Source organism: Eucalyptus grandis, chromosome 3 (assembly GCF_016545825.1).
Source record: "Eucalyptus grandis isolate ANBG69807.140 chromosome 3, ASM1654582v1, whole genome shotgun sequence".
Taxonomy (NCBI): Eukaryota; Viridiplantae; Streptophyta; class Magnoliopsida; order Myrtales; family Myrtaceae; genus Eucalyptus; species Eucalyptus grandis.
The window spans coordinates 47,624,519-47,650,847 of record NC_052614.1 but is presented as its reverse complement, the minus strand read 5'-3'; the positions used below and the strand labels follow the sequence as shown (position 1 = coordinate 47,650,847).

Sequence of the window (26,329 nt, the reverse complement as noted above, 5' to 3'; positions counted from 1 at the left end):
CTCTTTGGTCATATTCCTCAATTCATTGACTTTATCTACAATTTATGTTCATACAGACATTAAAATGGAATTTCAACTCGTAGACTGAATATAGATGTCATGTTCCAATATAATGCATATTATTTTAATTTCCTGTGCAGTGACAGAATACTGACTTTTTCCATTTATTTTGCTTTTTTCATAATACATACAAGTTTAAGTCATAAATGAATGTAAGAAATTCAAGGTTAGAGATTTTCACTTCTGACATTCTGAGGGATATAGAAGGTCATAATGTGTTTTGTAGAGGAACTTAATTTGGAAAAGTAAAACCAACTTTGAAGGAAGAAAGGGGAGATATTACACTACATGGATTACTGAATCATCATTTAGCAGCATAAAATGTCTTGCAGATAAAAGCCAAGTTTGCTGTACCATTGTTTAAGAAAAAAAACCAATGTTAAGAAAAAAATTAATTTCATGACAACTGCATTTTCTCATCCTAGTATAGTGGCTAAAGAAAATCTTATTTTTTTTTTCAGAGGTAGGAGGAGGCTCCATCCATTGCAAGTTCTCAGAATCAAAATGGCCTCCCGTTGAGGAGATGCCGAAAGCCCGATAGATTCGAACCCTTTAGCCTATTCTCCGTATCCCCGAGTTCTTCGGATCATGAAGTTAGCAGAAATTAACGAAGCCTCCCATTGACAATGTCAGAGAAGGACTCCGCCTGAAATCAGTCAAGGGAGCAAGACTCAAATCAAAGTAAAATGACGGAGCAAGACTCGAACCCTTTAAGTATTTCCACCACTATTGTCTCTATTTCAATCTAATATTATCATGTCACACAGACTGAAGAAGTATATATTGAACTTAACCACAACCTGTTTTTGCAGGTCTTGATGAACTTGCTCCACCAAGAACATTTTGTGATAGGTTCAAGACATGCTTAGCGAGCATATTGGAATGTGTTTGCAATCACGACTTTCCTAGCGTTAAAGCTGAAATTCCTTGAAGTGCGAGACAGGAAGCATATGAAGGACAATTCAGAATCCGTGGAGATGGAGAACCAATTCAAGTCTCGGTCATTTTGGTAGATTGAAGAACTAAGTGATGGCTATGAAAGATAACTTTCAGACTCCTCTTGATCAAACTCAAAGGCAACTACAGTCGAGGGACAAGTTTTCCATAAACAAGAACTCATGTTGCATAGGATATTCCTCTGCCTCAAGAATTCATTATCCATTTGTCCAAGGTAAGTTTTTCTCCAAGTGTAGTACCCGATTTCCATATGGTTCAACAAACAAAGTATTTTCTAATATTTGGCTTGTGTATGACAGTTTCTTCAACCTTGGATGGCATGTGATAAAACAACCGATGCATCGAAAGGCAGCTGATTGGTGCTGAGATACATTTCCATTCAATGATAGGTGGCTGGTTGTTATCTTTGTTGACATTCATTAGCCGAGATTTAATAAAACTTGGCTGATATTGAATGCAGCGACTTCCCAAATAACGAACCTCACCCATTTTGTACATAAGTCATTTTGCATCATCAAGTGTGCACTTTTCGTTGTTAATTGTCCTCCCAAGTTGATAATCTGGTAGTTCTTCGATATCTGCTGAAGTACTCATGAATTGCTTGGTCGTAGCAAGCAAGCCCAGAGAAAGGATATCAAGCTTTCTCTTGGCTCGTTCCCACTTGGATACCAAGAACAACTTAGCCAAAATAGGAAGATTTAAACTCTCTTATGAAATCACTGTGGTTATTCATAACGTACTATCATGTCATGTGAATAAATGTGCATTGGAAATATTAATTCTAGCCTAACTTTGCAGGTTGGGATGTATTTCCCTCCCACCAGGCAATATAGATCTTGTACAGGTTTGAAACCTTTTCACAAGGAAATTAAGACTTATTTGCAAGACTAATTTGAATGAATTTCCCTCCACCAACCATGCAGATCTTTGAATTTCTGAAGGTCATATTGAGATAGTAATTTAGCATTTCACTACCATCGGAGGATTTGCAGTTTTTGTACTTTTGGATCCTTTTCCCGTGGCTTTCCCCTTTATAATTCTGGTAGTCGCCTCATCCCATAGATATGCCTTCTGATTTACACATCGAAAACTACATAAAATTTTCTCAGCACCAGCTTTAATGAAGCAGCGAAGAAGAATATACGCTAAAATGCTAGGTGGCTTGTAATTTCAAACAATCATGGCAAGATTGATATATGCTCTAGCAGTGCATAAACAAATAACCGACAAACCAGAGAGAGAGAGAGAGAGAGAGAGAGCTGGTGATTAAGATAGAAATGCTTATCTTATTGTGCTGGTGCTTTGTATCTGGAATTTCTGGGAGAATGATTTAACATACAAAGAAAACATGATTGACAGATATTGAACTGTCGAGGGTATGCAAGAACCAAGATAAAATTAAATCATACAGTTTAATACCTAACCAACAAAACTGAAGATGCTGAAAAATTCATCAGCATTCATACATCTGTCATACAGAGGGTTCTCGTGAGGCAGTGGGTAGTTCTAGCTTAGGCTCAGATATAAGTGGAGAGACATAAAAGTCGACCATCTCCTTGGTTACTTCTTCCAAACTTGGAGGATCCCACTGCACATTATTTGAAAAACCCACCATCATTTCAGTCATGTAAGTTGAGAAAATGTGTAAGGTTGGAAAAATTGGGCTCAATTTTACCTTTGGAGCAAAGTCCTCATCCACTAACCGTGCCCGAACACCCTACAGATGGCAAAGAGCACTATTAATCAGAACATAAACTATCTTTGCAACCCCACAGATGGCAAAATGTACAATCATCTGACAGTTAAGAGAGAGAAAAAAAAAACCACAAGATTCAATCATACAATTAGCTGTGGATGTCCAAGATTTGCGTACCTCACAAAAGTCTTTGGAAACTTCTCCAGAAGATTCCACGAAGGGATATTCGGTATTCCCAAGTTAAACATTGATCAAGAGTCTGGAATCTGCCTTCACGAATCTGAAAATAATAATTATAACCAAGTCAATGTCTGAGAGAAGGAATCTATGTCCAACAAAGAAAATCAAAAGAATGGTAACTCACAGATCTTAAGGTGACTTTTAAGCTCAGTGGATAAGCTTCCTTTAGTTTTTTGAGGGTCATAGCACAGCATTCATCATAAAAGTCAGCTGCTTCAATTTCCTAGGCAACACCAATCTAATAAGATGGTAATAATAGAACACTTAGGATATTAACTATGTTGACTCATTGCATTTCTCAGTTAATTAGTCCCAATTCTACCATCATGTCATCTGGCAAAATAAAACATTAGTGATACCATCTCAAAAACCAGTATGATGTCAAGCATTATGGACTTTCCAACAATAAACATAAGAGTCCTTTTCAGGGTCTCTCGTCCAACTTACCAGTGCATGAATAATTTCCTCGACCGTGTCATGGCTAAAGCATTTATCGATCACTTCAATCCTAAGTCAACACTAAAATAATGTAAGTGAACAAGACAAATATACTCCATTTAAAAAAATATTCGATACACACTTCAATAGCTGCAACAAATAAAACTGGAGAGATTAGAAAACAAAAGACTTCCTGGTAGTAAGTAAAACAAAAGTTGCAGGTTCATTCTTTAATAAAGGTGCATGAATAATTCCTTGACCGTGTCATGGCTAAAGCATTTATCGATCACTTCAATCCTAAGTCGACACTACAATAATGTAAGTGAACAAGACAAAGATACTCCATTTAAAAAATTATTCGATACAAACTTCAATAGTTGCAACAAATAAAAACTGGAGAGATTAGAAAACAAAAGACTTCCTGGTAGTAAGTAAAGCAGAAGGTGCAGGTTCATTCTTTAATAAAGGTGAAAAGAAATATACTTGTACAGAGAAGGAAGAAACTTTTTTCCATAAAAGCAGCAATCACTATGCTATGTGGAATATTTACTTGTCCCTTGCACAGTTCTAATATGCACAACAACTAACAACATGTTATAACTAATTACTAATTAAGTGTTTAGAATGACATATTCATATTTCTACTCAGGTTTGAATAAAACATAATCAACCACATAAAGTGTGAAAATAGCTGGTACAAAAATTCTAAACGTATAATAATTCTATTTGCCTAATAGTCAACTGCACCAAAAAGTAAGAAAGCTATAGTTATGTGTGGTAGAACGCAATCTACTCGCAATGTACATCGTTTATTAGCTACATCACAAACTTCTTTAGTCTGTTCCCTGGACAGGTGTATAACGTAAAGTGATACTGTATATATCCAAAATATAATCATTCACACAGAGTAGGATAAAAGTAAAAAATCATGCCACAAAGATCCCAGAAGCAGTAGATTAGAGTTGAACGTCACTTACGAATGATACTTCTCCTGTCGGGATAAACAAGATCACCATATTGTGAAAAGGATGTCTCCATAACATATAAATAATCAGTAATCAGTCTTCCAAGATGTTCTTCAATCAAAGCCAATCTCTGTCAAGGTCATTAGTCATAACTCAGAAGAGATTATCAAGGTATGAAGTGTAAAAACACTGAAGCAGCAGTCAAAGGTGCATTGAAAACAAACCGCATTTAGTGAATAGTGAGTAGCCAAGAGGCAGGCAACCATTTCAACACCATTAAGCTTATCCCCTGTGAGAGCCAGGTATTCCCTGGAAGATGAAGGCCACATTCTAAGACAGTATCCTAACGCTAGTTATTGACAACTTGGTATTCAAAGAGGAATAGTACTAAACCGTGCAAAGAAAATACTGTGGAAACTATATGAGCTTTTCATTAAAAACATAAGGACAAAACAACTATATGATCTCTTCATGGTTTCAATAATAAAGTATACTTTGCAGACAAAGGCTTCCCTTTAGTGCAATGCATTGGATGGTCTTCAACATTTCTGCATGCCAGAAGGCAACTAGTGGATACAGTAAAACATTCAAACATGCTGTAAAGATTAAATCTTTGAAGAACTTCCAGTTTACAGACACCAACAGAACATTTGAGGCCTAATATTATCCAACCCTTCTGACCTATTTTTAATTTGGTGAATGATCTTTTTATTTCATTACACAGTTTAGCCAAGACCTCCCTTTTGTTTGCATAGACAATGTACCTAGATAGCCAGGTAAACGGGAAAGGTGGAAGGAAGCTCCTGCATCTGGATGAAATCCTATTTGAACCCCTGGATGGGAAAAAACCTGCAATCAAAAGCATTAGCTCAAGAATTTACTTTGCGGAATTGCTGCATAGAAGTGAAACCAGGTGCATTATATGTTTTGTTTGTTCGAGTTAGTCCTCCCATTAAACAACTAAACAAAAATGGCGAAGTCGATGTCACAAGGCTATAACATGCCACCTTGGCATCTACACAGCAACGTAGGGTCCACGTGGCTATTACACAGTTAAAATAAAAAAAGAAAAGAAAAAAAGTAGTGGTTTTAAAAAGAAAATTGAAAAAATGAAAAAAAAGGAAAACCATCTTCAGCTTGCTCTAGCAAATAGAGGGCAGTCACGCACTGATGGCCACCGGCAAGGGTGGCCAGACCTTCATGGAGCTAAGGCATGGTGCAGCCCCCATCCATCACAGAGGTACACACCCGGAGAGAGAGGTACGAGGGAAAAGCAGTCCTGGTCCTCGGCCTCCCTCAGCAGTCAGCACACAGCGGCAAGGGCCACAGCCCTCACAACAGATCTAGGCAAGGGTCATGGCCTCACATCAGACTGCAGTGGTTCTGCAGGGATTTGAATTGGTCCGAGAAAGACGAAGCAGAATTTCACACGTTCAAATCATTCACTTGTTGCCTGTTGGAACCGGTGATCCATTTTCTAGAATTTCCTAGAGTTGCTAAACTTCTAGAATTCCCTAGATGAAGTTTTTGGAAGAAAGAGAAAAATGTAGAAGCACATGTGTAGAAGAAGAGAGATAAACTACAATCTAGAACTCTCTAGATTAAGCCAAAGTGGACAACATTCTACACAAATCTAGAATGTTGGTAGAGCACCCTATAAATAGGAAAGAGGGAAGAGCATAGTAGAACAACAAAGGTAAAGGTGTGAGAGGTAAACCCTCCACCTTGTGTATGGTGGAAAACCCTCCACCGTGAGAGGTCTTAGACCTCCACCAATCTCCATCAAACTATTTCCTTCAACTAATGAAATTATTTTCCCCCATAAAAAAAAAAGACGAACTAAAAGACATGAGACAAACTATAGTTATCCTTGTTGATCCCTTGTCCATCATCTATAAACTACACCATACACTTGCACACAACATCACTAACCAAAAACTATATCTAATATCAAAACTATGCTTCTGCGCACACATCCAAAATTTTCAACATGGTATCAAAGCCAGGTATATGGGATGGTTATGGGCATTTGTCCTAACCATCCTCAACTAAAAAGGCCAGAGCTCGAACGAGAGCCAACAGAGCCGGAGCCAGAGCCAAAATCAAAAGCCAGAGCCCAAGCGATAGCCAACAGAGCCAAAGCCGGAGCCAGAACCAAAGCTGGAGCCAGTGCCAGAGCCTACGAGAGTCAGAGCTAGAGCCCGAGCTAACAACTACAACTAAGAGCATTTTGATGCCCCAAGACATATGGGACATCGTTGAAGAAAAGTCATGCATGTTCAAAGGCAAGTGCAAGTGGTTCGACAAGAGAATGCAAGGGATTGTGGAACAAAGACAACACAAAAGACATGGGACAAATTAGAAGAGAGGTTTCAAGGTATGTCGGCGACTTTATGATACAATGTCCGAAGTATCCCGAAAATAGATCAAGGGGGAGTGTTGGAAATGGTGATCCATTTTCTAGAATTTCCTAGAGTTGCTAAACTTCCAGAATTCCCTAGATGAAGTTTTTGGAAGAAAGAGAAAAATGTAGAAGCACATGTGTAGATCTCTCTAGAAGAAGAGAGGATAAACTACAATCTAGAACTCTCTAGATTAAGCCAAAGTGGACAACATTCTATACAAATCTAGAATGTTGGTAGAGCATCCTATAAATAGGAAAGAGGGAAGAGCATAGTAGAACAACAAATGTAAGAGTGTGAGAGGAGCATGAGATAATACTCCATATCTTGAAACTCCTTCACCAACACTTCCTTCAATTATTGTAAAATTACTTTTTCCAACTAATGAAACTATTTCCCATATCCTATGTTATTTGTTCTTCAATTATCCTAGTTTATCCCTTGTCCATCCTCCACAAATTATACCATACACTTGCACACATCACAAACAAAAAACTATAATTAATACCAAAACCATGCTTCCGTAGCACACAAATCCCAAAATTTTTTAACATTGCCAAACCTTTGTCAATAAATAACAAAAAGTAGATGACAAGGATTGAGTAAACCATAAGTGCTTTGTGATTTAGAGGATTCAAGAATACCCTTCTTTTTTCTTCTCTCTTTTTAATTATGGTCTATGATTCAGAGAGCACTGCTTGAGAGCTCGTTGCCATTGTAGCCACATATTCTTGTTCTTCTGTAGTGGGCTCAAAATGAGTCAACCACCTTAAAGAAAAGAATTCGGTATTTCCTTCATGCTATTTTTGTTTATGCTTTATTAAGCTTCCTCGATTTGGGTCGATGGTTATGCAAGTTTCATTGTTACCACTAGTTCTGGCTTCCTGTTTCAAGACTTCTGCTATTTCATGTTTGTGGACCCAGTTATTTGATTCCTCTTTTCTAGAAGATTTCATGCTGTGCAAACACAAGGTCAACGCTCTCTTACACACTTGCTATGTCTCTCTGTTGCATGCGGCATTCAAAGGCGATGGCGGCAAGTGCCCCGTCACCATGACCCTGGCTATGGCTGGGCAACACCGCCTCCACCGGCAGGCCACACCCACCACGGAAAAGAACAGTCACCCTTACCCTGACCTTCCCCATCCTCTCTTTCTCCCTCTCTAGGCTTTGCTTTATTTTTTTCATTTCTCCTCAGAAATTTGCTCAAGAAGAATGATGATGTGGATGGGCATATCAGCATTCAGACTAGCTGTTTGATGGAAGGACTAACTTGAACAAACAAACACATAGTTCAAAGGACTTGATAGCGCCCAAAAAAAAAAAGTTGAGGGATGACAATGCAAGTTGAAAAGGTCCAAGGACCTCCCATATCATTATCCCATATACAAAATCTGTGTTGATACCAATCCCATGACAAATTAGCTCACTGGTTTCGGCAGAAACCTATGTTCCAGCTCAAAAACAAATTCACAGATAATGACAGCCAATGGCATTGAATCTCACTTTACACTAGGATAAGAAATAAGTTGGCAAAGGAAGTTGAATAAACACAACCCCAGTGAGCACATATATGAAAGCAGTTAACATCTATATCAGTATTTAGGGAAAGCCACATACAGATTTATCAGTTGCTAATCAAAACATTCCAGGGAGAGAAATCCCAGCTCCACTTGCCATAGCGGCACTGTCCAGGATAGCTAGCTGCCCAAGAATGAAGTAAATAAAAAGTGACCGCCTCATAAGTTGAAACTAACACAACTGCTGAGACATTCAAACAACTTCGATTGACTAAAAATTAAATCCTAGAAATTGAATATTACACCTACTAAATGGTTATTGCTTGCAGTTTTTACTGTGAAAATGGGTCTACAAGTTGATGTCCAAACACTTTGATTGAATATTAAATGCCAAATAATAAATAACGAAAGCAACTCGGAGTACATCATGCAATTAATTTTAGAAATGGAATCCCGCTTGACATGGAAGAAATTGGGCCGATAAGATGACTACTACAAACCAATTGCAGTAAATGTCACTTTACATTTGACTCGAGGGACAAAGAGGGAAAATGTAAATGATTTTTAATTGTTTCTCTTACTTAATTAAGCATAGAGAAGAATCATGTCAAGAATCGCAAGGACTTACTTTCTCCTCTCATCTCACCATAATTACACATAAAGATCGTGGTCATGCAGATCATTAGTCAAAGATTGTTTTACTGATCATGCCACCAATGCGGAGGTATCTCATCTACTTAAAGATTCATCTGTAACAAAGTATGTCCACCTTAGTGACCTGGATTGCTTATGCTATGGAAACTGGTGCCGAAGCAAAATGGACTAGATCACATGTCAAGAAGCACAATATCCAACTAGTAAGTTCATTAATTTCAATAATTTAGATCATTATAGAGCTCCAAGGATTCATCCACCATCACTCACTTTGTAACAAAGAAAGTTTCTTTTGCCACTTTTTGTCGGATGATTACGAGTTTAGAGAAACATTTAATTTGATTTTACTAAAATCAAATTTTTTTTTTTTTTTTTGGGTAAGGATTTTACTATAATCATTCATCCTAGTTATTTCCAAGATTTCAAAAGTTCATGTAAAGACTTTCTAATTATATAGAAAACTGGTTATTGTTCAAATTGCCAATTTTAGCGATCGACAATGTAAGGATATCTTATATCAGCATGTGTACATACGTTATAGTTTGCAGGGATATTAGCAATCTTACATCACTAAAATCCAGTAATACCGCAAGATGTGAGATTCAAGCTTTTCATCCATGACAAGAAAACTAAGGGCACGTTTAATAATACCAATTTCGATCGAAATAATTCTTTTTTATGCTATTTCCGAAAACAATTTCTTAGCATTTTAAGGTGTTTGGTAATTGTCTAAAATTTCTATTCGAGAATAGAATTGCGTTTGTCTTGTCCTCAAAATTTATACTTTAAATCATTTTCTTTTAATATTTTAATAATTTTATTACTTTTTCTCTTCTTCCTCGGCCCGGTCGCCTTCCTTGGGATGACCGAATGGGCCAATTGAGGGCCGGCAATCTTGCCGGAGATTTTTTTAAAAATTTTTTAATAATTTTATTACTTTTTTTTTCTCTTCTTCCTTAGCCAGTCACCCTCCTTAGAATGACTGGCAACCAACCGAATGAGGGCCGGCGACCTTGCCAGAGGGTTGCCGGCCCCCGACAAGGCCGTGATTTGTCGGCTGAGCCTCACTTGGCCAGGGGAGGCTCGCCGGTGGCTGGGCGAGTCTCCGGCGAGCTCGTCGAACTTCTCCCAACCAGTCGCCGGCTACTGGCAACGGTGGGCGGCGGTGGTGGTAGTGGTGATGGTGGAAGAAGAGAAAAGAAATAAAAACAAGAAGGAAAGAAGAAAAGAAAAAGAAAAAGAAAATATGAGTTAGCTTCTAGAATTGTTCTCGGGAAGAAAGAATTAACTTTTTTTTACTTTTTAATTCCGTTCTAAATCTATTTTTGGGAACAAAATGATAGAAATTTATTCCCAGAAACAAAAATTTACTAAACGGATTTCTGTTCCAAATCTACTCTCGAGAACAAAAGAATAGAAATTTTTATTATTTGACTGGTTGCCAAGCGCGCCCTTAACTTTCAAATATATTTCAACCACTTATTCACAAAACTTGAAGCATCAATGCAAAACTATAATATGAGATTCTTATACTATCAACTATATAATTTATCAAAATCATAGGAATCTAGGGTGAAAGTTCTGTTCTCAGCCAGCCAGGAGAAATCATACCCTACTCTATGATGTCTGGCCAATAATATATTGTACACAAACTAAGAGAAATTCAGAGGAATATCTAAGCCCTGCAATTATCCATTGCACAGTAGACTGATACTACATCTCAAAAGAGCTAACAGTTTATAAACTTTAAAATGAGGTACTTACATGTGGTTTCAAATATGTTTTGCAGGTAAACGAACTTATTAAAGCATAAAAAAAAAAAAAATTGCACTACTCAATGTTCCCTGCATATATTTTGACTTTTTGATTAGAAACAACAATTAGGATACAAAAGTAAAGGAACCAAAAGATCATAATCAAGGGAACAAAAGCAGATTGATAGCAAAGTTGTGTGCTCTTTGAACAGCACTTGAAGGCCATTATTTCACACCTTCCACCTTAATCTATCCATAATATCCCACCCGACTCAATATTTAGTTTCACTCAAACACACTAGTTCCTAATCGGACCTTTCTTCTACAGCCACAAATCCCCTATTGGGTATTGTCTCCAGTTATAAAATTACTTTCACATGTTGATATTTAACACCTCAACATTGTCACCTATATGATATTCTTGCCCTTGAACCAATCCTCTACTTCTAATAACTAATTAAATAAATAGCAAAGAAAAAGAACAAAATAACAATCAGAGAAAAAAATGTTTAGAATTAGAAAGCCAAATAATAACAATCACCGACCAACCTTCATTGAGCAGATGATAAAGGGTAACGACATCTCCACTGGAGCAGAAAGCTTTGCCCCTACCCTTCAGATCAGACAAAAAAGTTAATGTCAATTCAAAGATTGCGAACCCTGACAATAATAAAAGGAATGCGTGAAATGTGAATCCATTTCTCCTTCTGTATAGACTCTAGACAAAACAAAACCAGGATCCATTCAAAACTATCAGCACCTTCATCAACACGAACCAGATGTTTGGATTCTCTTCCCATGATTCATAAAGCCTCTTTAGCCTGGCCACCTGTAGAAAATATCAGCATAAAATTTCAAGCTTTAATTATTCTAGAAAAGATAATCGAACGGGGTACCAGGAAAGACGAAAAATGAAACGGCTTTTCGTTCTGATTGGGGTCGGTGAGGGTCAGTGAGGAATTATGTCGAGTTGGGGAGAAAGGAGAAGAACCAAACCAATGAGGTAGTGAGAGTATTAAGAGCAGATCGCCGGTTGAATATCGCAGTTCTTCAGTTGGCTCTTCCATCCACCAAAACCTGACGCCAAAAACATACAGAAATCGAAATGTAAGCTCCCAATCTAAACAAACCCGCCCTTTGCTATCCCCAAAGTAGACACTGCGGCTCGACACCATCAAGTTCCTGAACGAATCAAATTTTGACTGCCTGGACAAGTTGCATCAAACAACAAACCGAAACACATACCTGGTCTTGGACTTCGTAGTAGCTAGCGTAATGGGGCTGAGCAGAGAAACTTCTCCAGTGAGGTACAGCGCCGAGCTTGGGAAGTGAATGCCTGGCTCTCACCAAAGCCTTCAAGCTATGCATCTCTCTCTTTCTCCTTCCTTCACTTGCAGTTGTTAGAACGTTCTATAAAAGGGTTTTCGAAGGGCGTTTTCTCCGGAGCAATGCCTGAACCCGTCGCTCCAGCCTCCCCCATCAAAACGAGAAGCGAACGGCTGAACGCTGAAAGTGAACGTGATACGCTAGGAAGGCAAAGATAGAGGACAGAGCAGAACAAAGATCAAGCGGCCATTCGGGAAGGTTAGGGCCTGCATATGATAACCTTTTTGTTCCTCCCGATTTACGTTCTTTTGTTTCTCGGAATAAAAAAAGAACATAAATCCATTTGGTAATGCCAACTTATTTTTCTATTCTCCGGGCGAGAAACAGAAGAACATAAATCCGTTTGGTAACGCCAACTTATTTTTCTATTCTTCGAGATAGAAAAGTAGCCCGGAAATAGATTTGGAACAAAAATAAGAAAAACAAAAGTAGGTTCTTATTCTCAAAAACAATTTCTAGAAATAAGCCAATTTTCTTTTTTATTTTTCTATTGTTCCTCTCTCTTGCCGCGGCCACCTCCAAACGGCTGGAGCCACCGCTAACCGCTGCCACTGTCGCCGACCGCTACCGCTGCCGCTGACTGCTAGTGACGGTCGCCGGTCGGTGATTCGTGAACAAAAATAAAAAACGAATAAATACAAAAAAGAAATTGTTTCGTACCATATGCATTTCTATTATTTTTCTATTTCAAGAATAAAAATTTTATGTAGTTATCAAAAACCTTATTTTACTCAAAAATTATTTCTGGAGTAGATATAGAAAAAAACTATTTCTAATAAATATATATATATTCTCCGGCTAAGATTGGCCTTTTTGTCATCTGGGCTTATATGGACCGGTCTGATCCAGTCTAAGATTTGGACCGTAACGCCTAGCTCCCACAACAATAACTCCTCCTTGAATTTTGGAAAAATGACATAAATACTCCATGAACTTAATCTTAATGTCCAATGTTGTTCCTCAACTTTTAATTTTTTTAATGTCTCTAAAATTATGATATATTTTTAATTTAGTCACTGAACTATATTAATATGTTCAACGTCATTCTTCCATCGGTTCAAGTTTTGGGACAACATTGGATATTTTCTTATAGTTCAAGGATTAGATTAAACATATATCAAAATTTTAAGGATCATATTGAACAAATAAAAAAATTAAGGAACAATATCATACATTAGACTAAAGTTCACATTGCATTAAAGTTCAAGAATCTTATGTCATTATCTCATGGATTTTTATTTAGTCCTATTACCAAATTATGAGTCCTTGAGTTTTTTTCCCCTCTAATTTTTCTGCAAATTCATGCTTGTCTTCCAGCATTTAACATTAAGGTAGAGTCAACTTTATGTTCTTAATAAGTTCTACACGCTTTCATCTCGTGTTGATGATGTTGGTGTAGCTTCAAGAAATGCCGTCTTAAGATAGTGTATACAAAAGCAATGAAGCTGGTTCTTTTCCTGTTGTAATCGTCAAGGAGAAGTCTGAGTTTAAACAGTGGAAAGAAATGCTTTATTGCATTGATTATCTACAAACGAATCATTCTGGTGAAATTAAGTCCAAACAATGTCCTCGTCTCAAGATGCAGCGCTACTCTATTGGCCGTTCCCATTGCGTTAGAAGACTTCATTTGATTTGTCGCCGTGCCCCTCTCTGTGTTAACTGTAGCCAGTCCATACCTCATGTGTAGGAACTAGTCAGCTCGAAAATGATAGCTCTTCCTTGGACTCTCCCACAGGAACAGCTTAAGGTGAATCCCAATCAGCATCGAAGACTTCTTGAAGCTGAGAAATTATGTCCTGGTCATACGTCCCATATGAGGTTGCTCGTTCCGATGTGGGCTCTCAGCCCACATCGCTGACAGCATAATTCCCATGGTTGAGGTGTCACCAGGATACTTATTCCCAGTGCTGGTCCATTGCTGATCGCAGCTCCAGTCGCGTAAAACCCAGCACCATTAGTACTTGATCTCGACTTTGCCAGAACAATCGTTGTATTTCAAAGAGGAGCAGAGGACATTGGAATAGAGGAGAGATTTCAGGTAAACGTCAGTGCTGTTTATGAATTGCGCCCAATGTGCTACCAATATCTTCACTTTGGCATGCTTGGAAAAGACAACCTGAAATTTTTATTTTTTTGGGAACTGGAGGAACCGCCTCACAGCGGGCGCTCAGCGTAAACCCTTGGGGAGCACTGGCGCAGGGATCCACCTCCTACGGTGCTCCGCTTAAGTCGCGCTTTAATGCGCACGGGGTGACTCAAACCTCCCCTTTCCGCAATTAGAGGGGGAAAGGCCCAAACCAACACGCCCACGGTGGGGTGGGTGACAACCTGAAAATTATTTGTCACCTCAGAAAACATGTTCCCAGTAACAACATATGGGAGGAACAAAGTTGGTCAAAAGAGATAAATCACAAAGAGCCTGTGTCATTAACCATTTTGTCAGTAAGCAGTTCATCACAGCAAAGGCTTTACCCATTTTCCTTCAATCATTTAGAAACCAAAGTGGCACATGATGATAGCAGGAAAATACTACTGCCTATGATAAGCTCAAAGCATTGTCATTTTTCTGTTCCAAGCAGACAACTCTGAAGAACAAGAAGCCAACGACGGTGATCAAACTTCAGTATTTGTGGTGCCACTAAATGCTTCGTTGGTTCAATCTTTGAATGTTCCTGCAAGTCACAGTCCATCTCCATAAAAGAATATGGAATCTGGTAGATGCAAGACTGCAATGCTTCTAAATGTACATCATATAGACTTGCATCAGATGATTTGGATTTGCATGTACAAACAAGGCAGCAACTGTTGAAGAAAGGAGCATACCTCTGACACAGCAGAAGAAATGGATGACCAATAAACAGTTTCTCAACATATTGTGATTGACCAAGCCAGTCCATCGTGCTGATCCTAACGGTGCCTCCACTTCCAACTGATTTTATTGTGTCAACCCAAGCCTGTTCATCAGCCTAGAACTTGCCAAATGACAGCTGCAATGGCAGTATATTGTCTGTTAAAGATAGAAGCTTGAAATATAAAACTGAGCGGATCCTCCAAAAGGACCAGTAGAGCAATCGTAATGTGATTCAAACCAACTTAAAAGTTGAGCAACCTCACTAGTCATAATGGAATCCATACTGAAAAAGTTTACTTGCTAAGATATCGGATAGAAATGAAAAAAAAAAGATATCGGATAGAAAATAATAGACAACTGAACTGGGTCAATTAGTCAAATTTTAATTGAACACACAAACCAGCACTCTGATATCGCAAATCAACAAACTTAAATTCATTTTAAAATGCAACCATTCATTCTTAGTTTCTATATTAAGACTAACCTGTAATGGGATGAAACGAGTCTAACCTGTAATGGCTAATATTTTGATGATGTCCATATGCATTTCTTAGTTTCTATATTAAGACAAAATTAAAAAATGTCAAATAGATAGGTTTTGGACAAGTTACCTCAGGTAGAGCAAAAGAAAGATAGCTAAGTTGAGATAGTGAAGATGTATATTACGTCCAGGAGTATCTAATGGAAGACGAAACATGTGAGGATGTGACAAGACTGGACAGCCTGCTACATGAGGAACCTCCACGAATCAAGGAAAAGGTGACCTGCCATGACATATTTGCTGACAACAATGAGTGGACTCGGAAAATGTTAACATTAACCTTCACCGGATCATTATGATGGCAAGTGAACTGAAAGCAAATCAAGCGCAAACCCATTCAGTGGAGCACCAAACTGATCGAATGGTCACAACAACACATCACTGGCTAATATCAGACCAAGAATAAGCTGCTGCTTTTAAATTTGAGATTAGCTTTTTGACAGAAGCCTGCGACCAATTCTAAGCGTCGGAGTTGCCAAACTAGAGTAAGCCATGTCTGTCCAGTTATAGACAGGCATCCAACTAGAAGTCCTCAAGAGAGCAAATCTTGTCTGTTTCTTATTTTAGAAACTCCTTTCTTCTTTTAAAGGCTATGTACCATGCATGGAGAATTTCTGCTTACTCATCAGTCCCACAGAACAGCATTTCCAAAATGAGCAATTTGAAAATAATATCCAATCTCTTACTTTCAATCCGGTATCTCTACTTTTCTTCTTTTAAAAGCTATTTACAATACATAAGAACTGTTCTGCTTTCTCTTTGCTCACATCATTCAATCATCTAGGAGAAAACATAACTGAAAAATTAGTAGCAAACGCCAGGAAAAAGTTTTTAAGATGCATTTGGCAAGCATTTATAGCTGATCCAATGTAGTGGGATAAGACTTGGTTTGTTGTTATTTTCATAACCATTTGGAAAGAACTCTAACAAAGATGAAAATAAAAAATCCATTAGAATCTCTAAGCTGCAGCACCAAAAACAATCTTAACAAATAGCAGAATCACTTGTCTATCAGCATAACCTCAGGAGTTTCAAACGTGAGCCTATAATTCCTCTGATGGTTGAAAGACCAGAAAAGAATATTCCTTGACTAAAGGTGAAACAACAGAAAATCCCGTGGAGGAGAGACATGCTTTATGAAATGACAATGAACTTTTCTATCACCCAAAGAAACAAAGAATATGAACAATACAACCAAATGCCTGGGGGAAAAAATAAGAAGCGCATAACGATTCACAAAGTCTCAAATTATGCAGGCAAAAGAGGCACAAGAAAAAGTGCAATATGGATGTTTTTGTCATACTTGCATTGCTCTTCGGATTCAAGCAAATGTGATCAACAGGGGACTTTTCTGGTGATCTGCCTTTGTTGATCCGAGACATTCTTTGCGTAAGCCGAAGCATTGAGAGAGGAAAGTTTCCATGGGTTGTCGTTGTAGGATTGAACCTTCTTTGCTATTTTGGGACAATTAACAAGGTATATCCCAAATTCCTTCACCTGTAAAGATTTTACCATTATAATTCTTCTATATGGCTCGAATGCACAAACAAATCTATACAGGTTGAAGAGATGAAAAATAGGTGTTATGTCTTATAATGGTGTAAATGTGGCAAAATCTTCTACAATCTTACTTGCCAACAAGAATGGGACACGCTTATAGCTGAGAACACACACCTTTCTTTTGTTCAGTCAAAATTTATTTAGCCCAGTCGATCGATATCCTCACCAACAATCAATGGAGAAAAGGCTATACTATATCCCTGAGGAAGGGACTTCTTAGGTGAAGCGAGTACCGGAGAAAGGGACTTCCAATCATTGTTCCACACTTTCGCATGAACTATGCCTGAGCCCCAACATTTGGCAAATAACAGAGTAAGAGACTTGACGTTTGTCCTTCCTGAAGCAAGGTCATTTGTTTTTTTGTGAGTGCTGTAAAAGCCTGGTGAAGTTTAATATCTTTCAGAGGAGGGCTGATGTTCGCAAGAAGTAAATAAGAAAATCTGTAATAGACACGGTATATATGAAAGCAGAAGCCCCAAAGAAGATGAGTCCGGGCTAATGCAGCATAGACATTTTGCTCTAATTCCTACATAACTTAACATCGGACGTCAAGCTTCTCTAAAAGTAATGATTTATTCACTGCTTTGGTAATTAATACTGGCACTACAGTCGCTCAATATCTTCATCCGTCGGATTAATATCCTTCCTGAGGCTTCCTTGGGGCTTTTGGAGGAGCAGGGTTCTCCAATGAAGGAACTTCTACTATCTCGAAGTCAAATGTAATTGCATCACTTAGAATTCGCGCAGTTCTCCAAGATAGACCGTTTTCGGGTTTACTCAAGAGAACACATTAAGCAAATTACTTAACACGTGTCAGAAACTTGAAATAAGAAGACATTTGACACATTAACAGAAAGTTTGGTTAAAGATCAAGAGAGACAAAACTATGCAAGCTACCAGATATAAAAATCAAGGTAGCCTCGATCGCCCATTTTGCAAATATCCAAACACGAAGCTCCAATTGCTACCAAAGCAGCTGTACACCAACAAATCAGCATATGCAAAGGGCATGAGCAAGCACTATCCGCAATTACCTGATAGTGACATTCCGATCAGCGGCATCTTCGATGGCTTTGTAAACACCGCGATCCAAATCAGTCCCGAATCGGAGCATATCAGACTAGGAGTAACCATAGTCGCCGGAGCGAGGATCGTCGGGACGAGCATTCAGCTGCCAATACTGCGCTATGATGTCCAGCTTCTTCTTCGAGTTTCCCGCCAACCATTTGTCTCCCCACCCACCGCACACACCCACGCGCGCGAGGGATGTCCTTGACTATTCTACTCGTTTGTAGATGGGGCCCAAGAAAAGTCAGGAAAAAGGATCCTCTGGCGATTAAACCAATCGCATTTTGCAAAGTAACGAGAGAACTTTTTCTTTTAAACTCTTAGTGAAATTTTGAATTTTCTTTTTATTTCTCAACTTTATTACATTAAATTTATTTGATTCACTAAAAAGGAATTGTTATTTGATTCACCAAGAATTTTGAATTAATAGTGAAAAAATGAATGAATAATCATGGGAGTTGCACTTCATTACGTCCGATCCTTACTTCATGCAATGGAAATATCTTATTGACGACAAAAAAGAAAAAATTACTCAGAAATTCCTACAAGATGAATGCATTTTCATGTAATGTCCCGCAAAGGAATTGACTTAATTTAATTTAATTAATTCAATCAATTATTTTCTATTTTCTTTATTAATAGAAAATACGGGTTTAGTGAAAAAGGCCCCTATCCCAGCAAAGCTGCTTTTTCATCCACCTCCCACGTAGTGCTGCTGCAAGGAAACGTGCGCGGCCTATGCATCGCAGCGATTCAATCGCATGAAGTGTCTTGGACCGTTGGATGGCAAAAACACAGCATTGTTCAAGCATGTACAGTAGAGTGCATTTTGTGTCAAGAAAAAAAAAAATCTAAAAAGCCTTAAATTTACTATCAATTCAATTTTAAAATTTTAATTTTACCAATTAAATTATAAATATTTTCATATTTTCTTAATTGAATCTATACAATCAAGTTTGATCAAAAGTTAAGTGGATGTTAACCGTTTAACATGACATGATTACAATTTTCAATAACATTTCTTCGAATTTATTTATTTTTTTGATGACCTAGGGAAGCCCATACATCCGGTAGTCAGAGAGCAAATCCTGCGGCGACGCTAGCGGAGGACCCACCACCTCGGCGCCACACTTAAGACACCAAATATTTTTACTGGCTTTTGAACCCCTCACCTTTGGGGAAGGATCAATGGAGCTCTTATCCAACAGAGCCACCATGGCCGGTAATTTTATTTCCTTTCATTCTTCTTCCTTGTAGCCAGCAAGGACAACCTCACTTGCCTTGTACGCGCCTCACCTTGCCACTAGCAACGCTTGCTCTTGCTGACCCCTACCTTTGGCTGCCAGCTAGAGAGGAAGAAGGAAAAGGAAGGGTACTTTTTCTTCTTTTTTTCATTTTTTTTCCCTTCATCATTTTTTTTTTTTTTGGTCGGTCCTACTCGAATCCCACTCTAACACTCACTCTTAGACTTTTGTCCCCGCTCCCTTGCCGGGGGAGCGCGAAACCCACTCTTGAAATAAAATCGTCCCCACCCTAATCCCCCATGAGAATGTGAGGATTTGAATCCCCCACCTCCTTCTTCCAAGTTAAAAGGGTAGCCACTAGGGCTAACCCCCGGTGGTTCCCTCCATCATTAAATGAGGAGCATTTGCTTGCTGGTTGTCTTTTCTGTTTTCTTTATTAATAGAAGAGAAAATATCAAAAATGGTCCATGAACTTTAATTTAATGTTCAATTTCATCCACAAGCTTTCGCTTTACTTAATTTGATTCATGAACTTTCATCTAATATTCAATTTCGTTCCTGAATTTCGCTTTGCTTAATTTGGTCCCTGAATTATTAACAAATGTTACATCTAGTCCTTCCGTTTGTTCAAATCGTTAAATGATGACGTGGAACTAAGTTGGATTACTAAAATTATGAGTCAATATATATCTTTAAAAAGGAAAACAAATTAGGGGTCAACTAGAGATAAGAGTACGATCACAAAAGCATCGAGAATAAGTGGTTTTGTATCTTTTTTTGGATGGTGACCACAATTTGACTTGTTTTAAAGGTAATTTCCACGTGAATATTCCACATGTCCTTTTTTATTTTATATTTAAGAGACTAAAAGAGACTAAAAGCCATGTACGCCAATTCCGTTAACTTTAACTAATTGAATGACGAAATTGGTTAATTTTCAAATGGTCGGGACTAGATGGAACATTTGTTAATAGTTCGGGAACCAAATTGAGCAAATTAAAAGTTCATGGATGAAATTGAACATTAGATGAAAATTCATGAACCATTTGTGACATTTTCCCTTAATAGAAGAAAGCAAGTCAAGTCAAAAAGGCCCGTAGTTTTGGTTGAAACCTAGACTTTATTTCTTCTAAGCTTTCCCCGATGTCGCGACCAATTTTTCGGGTGTGACCACCTAGGTTTTGGCTAATGGATTGTTAAGCCTAGACTTAACTCGGGCTCTCCCAAGCCCATACCAATTCGCGACTTAAGGTTCAAGTTTTTAACATGCAAATGGATTTTATCTAAGAGTCGCCACTAATCTATTTTTGGTGGGTCAATTAGAAACCCAAGTAAAATAAGGGAGAATTATTTTACTCCTGCGAACCAGAGATTATGGGTACGGGGACTTGGTTACACTAGATTTTTCTAATGCCCTTTCGGTGCCATTCTTTTATTTTGAAATTTTTTTTTTTTTGGCAGGCAGCTTAAATTGATTTTAAATTTATTTCCCTAATATGTGAGGTTGATCATGCGGTTACGCAATCCATCAATTTAACACCCAAGAAAGCAATGAATAAATTATAAGACTTACCCTGTAGCAACGAAAGCATTTGCGTCATTAGATCAGAATTCACATCATCAACCCTAGATATGATTTTTAATTAACAAGCAATTTCTCTTTTTAATGTTTTCACTTGTTTAATGAGAATCATGCAATATGCAATGCAATATTAACTAAATGACCTAGTTCTAATGCAATGCAATTTCTAATTGAAAGGACCTAGCAACAACCACTAAATGGCATGCATTTCATGAACCTAATCCTAATGACATGCACATGACATTTTTTATTTTCTTTTTCTTAAAAGAATACAATGTATCCTAAAGATTGAAACTCATTTATTCTATGACATTTTTTTGTATTTTTTCATGAAATTCGAAATTTGGTGAAATGTGAAAATTACTTAACTAGATTAAGATTCTATTTAATTTGCATTAGGAATTAGGTAAAGATAAATCCTAATTTAAACTAAAATATTATCTTAATCCAAATAATCTTAAAATGCAATCTATTCAAGAAAATACTTAAACTTATAATGAATTAAGAAAAGTATTATCTAAAACTAAATTAAGTGCAATTTTACCCTAATATGCAATGATATGCCATAATTCTACACGACATATGCATGATGATTTTTTTTGTTTTTATTTTTTTTTAATTTCGAAATAATAAAACTCCTATCCTAAGCATGCAAGATAACCCTAAATCATGCAATATTCTAATTCAAACATATTTCAAAATAAACAAAGCAATCAAGACAAACCAAACCAAAGATATCCTACATTCTTCAGATCGAGGGATAATATTTCGCTAGTAAAATCAATAAATTGATCTTAAGCCTTAAAAATCAAAAATATCAATTTTATTCCCGCTTAATTAATTATTTCATCTAACACCTTATAGATGAAATAAAAATTCAGGTGCGGTTGCGAATCATGAAATAAATCCTAAATGAGAATGTCTATCACTCGAATATATTTAATTAGATATCAACAGCATCAAATAGACAATGAGATACTCAAATCAATTTGGGATGAGAATTTCACCTAACCCGAAGGATATGATTTCCAAATTCAAATAGGGTAGCGGATCACGATCGATGATTCGGACAGCAATGACCGGCGATTCAGGGTGATATGCGACTGAGAAAGGACTACTTCGCGGTGATGTCTCACCAGAAAGACCTGCAATAATAGAAATCGAAACAAAAGCAATAATGCTTGGATTCTTCGTGGCGCCGAGGGAGATTAAAGAGAATTTCTGCTGAGTTGCATGTTATATCCTTTTCTCCAGGTGTCCATCTTTTCCTTGACCGTGCGCTGAGAAGTGGGCGTGCTTGAGTGCTTGCCCGGTTGTCCAGGTGCTCCGCTTCAGTTTCACTTTGACCCAAGGAACAAATCCGCTCCCTTCGGTCTCCTCACTAATTCCCAAGCTTTGACTTACTGAACCCCCATGATCACGTTCTTTACTTGGCTTCGTATTGCATATCGATGCCCCAAAACTTGCTTTCTCAATTGAAGGACTAACGGCACACCAAGAATGGTGGTGGTGGCGTTTTGGGATGCAACGGTTGGACGTTGTCTGAAAGCTGGGACGTCGGTTCTGGTTGCTCGAAGTGGACTCGGGGACAGCAAGTCGTAGCAAGTTCGAAGCAAGCACACGTAGTGATGCCGCGGATCGAACGAGGAAACCACACGTCGTTGCCTCAACACGCGATGCAAAGACGTCGCTAGAAAATTTAGCCTTCGCTTAATTTAAGCCCAGGAGGTCCGTTGACGGGAACCGTTTCGGCGACAAGCCGGGCCGTTCTTCTCTTTGCGGGTGACCTTCGTGTCTGCGAGATGAGCATCCAAAATCTCTTTCTTCAGGATTTTGTCACCTATCCAGGGCTGGCCGACCACCGCTCTCTTTCTCACGCTTTCTTCTCTCTCTATGCTCTCAATCGTGGCCGTGTATTCAATAAATGTGGCCTCCTCCTTTTTGCTCTCCGCTCTTGAATTTTTCTCTCAAATTTCCTCGGTCCCCCTCTCTGCGGTGTCCCAAGTGTGGACTTGTGCATGAATTCTCGCAGAGTAAAAAAGAATGGCAGTGAGATGTTGATGTAGATTAGGCGTGAAAGCCCACGGTGACCGAGAAATTAAACCTAGACAGCAAGTGAAAAACACGAAAATAAATGAGTTAAAAGGTTTAAATAGCGAAACAGAATTTCAAGTGATCAAACTAAAAAAAAGCTTGACTTAGCTTTATGCTTGTCGTCAATATCCACAAAGCGAGATGAACGCGGCACGTTGAGAGGACTACCAACGCCATAGTCCAATTCGGCGAATTCTCGGGATAGTGGACATGAGATGTTTGAGGGTGTGTCTCTCCCTCTCTCTTTTTTTCATGACTCGACATGTCTCTTTTTATAGCATAAGACTTCCACTTAACACTGGAAAGTCAGAATCAGTGCTCCTTTGATCGTGGGGATTGCCAAATCTTAACCCCGATTTGTCACCGTAAATCTCTCAAGTATGCGTCCCTCATCTTCTTTCGCAATCTTTTCCTTTTCTGATTCACTTATATTGCCGTGAATGTGTCCAGATTCATTCACTTGCGCATGAACGCCCAATATTGGAGTGAGTGTCCATTCTTTCCATATTGTCAAAATCTTGCCCTTTGTTCGCCTGATTTTTCAATTCTTTCTACATTTATCAAAATTTGAATACTCATCAGAATTTCAAACTTCCATGCATAATCAATCAAATCAATTTTCCCCTTTTTTATTTTTTATTTTCAAAATGCAATTTTATTTTTCCAAAATTAGGTGTCAACACCCGAATAGTATAGAAAAAGAATTTTTGCTTCAGTCTGATTGTTGTACACTGGTGGAGAGTGTTCTCTCCTCAGCTCTGTTAAGTTGGGCTGTGCAACCTCTAGTGGACCGAGCGAAGCTTAAAATGGCGAATATTTCGGGACTTAGTTTAGCCCACTCTAATTGCGCCACCAACAAAGTGGTTGATTGGTGTTGACACCCGAAATTTTGTCGACATTTTAAACATTCAATTCGCAAAAGTTTAAAAAATTGTTTGAAATGAAAAAAAATTAGAAATAAGGAAAAAGAAGAAAAGAATAAAGAGGAAAAAAAAAAGAATAAAGAGCCCAAAAGATTAAAAAAATGAAATGAAAATGAAAACAAAACAAAAATGAAACGAAATGAAAAGCAAAAGAAAAAAACTGAAAATGAAAAAAAAAAGAAAACAAGAAAAAGGAGGGATGAAAAGAATAAAAGAAAAAAAGGAAAAAAAGGAAAAAAGGGGGGAAAACTCTCGCACACTCTCTCTCTCTCTCCACGGACGCACTCTCTCTCCTCGGAAGGACTCTCTCTCCTCACAGGCGCTCTCTGTCCACGGGCTCTCTCACTCGGAAGCTCTCTACGCCCGCGAGCTCTCTCTAGCTCCTCGAAAAAAAAACTCTCTCTCTGGATCTGAGGACGCGGAGGATTCTCTCTCGAAAGGGGGTTCTTTCTGGAATCGGTTTCTACTTCTTGATCGCTTTTGGTTTGAGGGAGTTCGGGGGGGATCTGAGCTCGATCAGTGAGGATTATCACCGGAGATTCGCGAGGGTTTTTTTTTCCTCATCGCAGCGACAACGACGAAGATGGTGGCGGTGATAGCAACGATGGCGACGGACGCTCCCTCTCCCTCTCGCTCTCGCTTTAGGGATCTGCTGCAGACACTCGATTTCAGTGGTTGAGCGCATCGAATCCGTCGCAGCCCCGTCTCCGAAACTTCGGCCCAGACCTGATGTTCAGCCTAGCGGATCTCCGAATCCGAGTGCCGTTCTTTGATGCCGCCGTTGAAGTTGCAGATCCGAGCTCTCTCAAACCCTAGAGGACGGAACAGCCAATCGAGGAGCTCGGAGAGTGATAGTTTTCGATACTTCGCTGAGTTCAGAGGAATCCATTCGATTCCAGGGATTGAGCTCTGAAGCCAACGGCGACAGCGTCTACTAGAGCGACGGTTTCCGATCTTTCGCTCAAGCTACAGGTGCCGACGTGTTTAGGACCTCCATTCTCCAATCGTGGTCAGATATTACTCTTCGTCAAGGTAAATCCACATGCTCTGTTTCTGCTAAAGGTAAAAACCGAATACTCAATTCCACCAGCGAAATCTAGTCACGTGTGAGGTTTTCCTAATGACCTTGAGCATGCTGCATTGCCTCTTTGTGATAAGACGCCTCTCTAATTTCTGCATCTAGCTCATTTGACGGAAATATCTACCATCTGTTTGATAAAATTCATGAATTAGATCAATGTGTGTTTCAATTCAGATTCTGATTGAGAGCTTCACTTTGCTTGATTGATACATTAGTTTTGTCGTATAGACTTTACTCAGATTTCGTTTCTTTTTGTTTCAGAGTTTAGTAGCTATTCATTTTTAGGATTTGTTACTGAAATTCTTGGATTAGGTGCATATCCAACGTGTACTTGAAATAAATCTGATATCTAAGTATTCCAGAACTTAGACCAATAGCATCTTGAACGAAAATGAATTGATCCATGCACATTCCCTTCTTATGCCTCACAATATATCGATCTATGTTTACTGTGTCCAACTGCAAACATATTATAAAAAATGTTACTGGGTTGGTTCTTTATACATGTTGAGATCACAAGCATATTGAGCGAATGCTACCATCTCAAATACCGAATACATGCTGTGAGAGCATTAAGTTGCTGCTCTAGTCGTCATGTACACATTCATTTGGGTGCGCCGTGTTACTAATTGATTCATCAACTGTATATCCATTTCAAATATATTGATGGTTCTGCTTTAATGAAAATTGGATGGTAGTGAATGAGTCTTTTATATCGTTAACAGTGATTGACATGCTTGATTGAGGAAACTCCAAGTATACTTGAACAGAGGTTATGTTTGCTGACTTTGCCTCTCTTGTGAGTGCTTCCTTTGGTTCATTGCTTCTATACAACGATATTGGATGATTTTCTGTGAATTGATAGTCAATGATCATGAACTTGAGATTGATTGAGCTTGATTTGTCTTGATCTGCAATTTCGTATACCTGATCTGTCACTTACTGTTTTGACTAAAACTAGGTGTTAGACGAGTCTTTTTGATTTCGAGCCCTTCTAGACATATAAAATAGACTTCTCAAGCTTCGATTTGATATGTCACATGCCCATAATTGACGTCGTTTGCTTGCTGAAAACCACTTACAAAGTCTGTTGATTCTGCTCTGATATTCTGTTTCTTTTGCTGATCTGACCTTCTGTGCAAATGACTTAATATGAGCTGGTTGTTGTGGTTTTCTGTGTTCGAAGTCTTCATGCAAGTCGAAGATGGTTCGAAAATCTTTCCAATGAGCTATAGAATGCCCTGATTGAATCTCATTTGATATGATTTTCACATGTCCAAAGTTCAGTCCAGAATCTGTCCTGTTTGAGACCT

General features: G+C 38.4%; 1 pseudogene; it reads right to left on the bottom strand.

Moving 5' to 3' along the window:
- Window positions 1-2,379: 2,379 nt before the first annotated feature.
- Window positions 2,380-12,054, bottom strand: LOC104437510 (annotated as a pseudogene).
- Window positions 12,055-26,329: the final 14,275 nt, after the last annotated feature.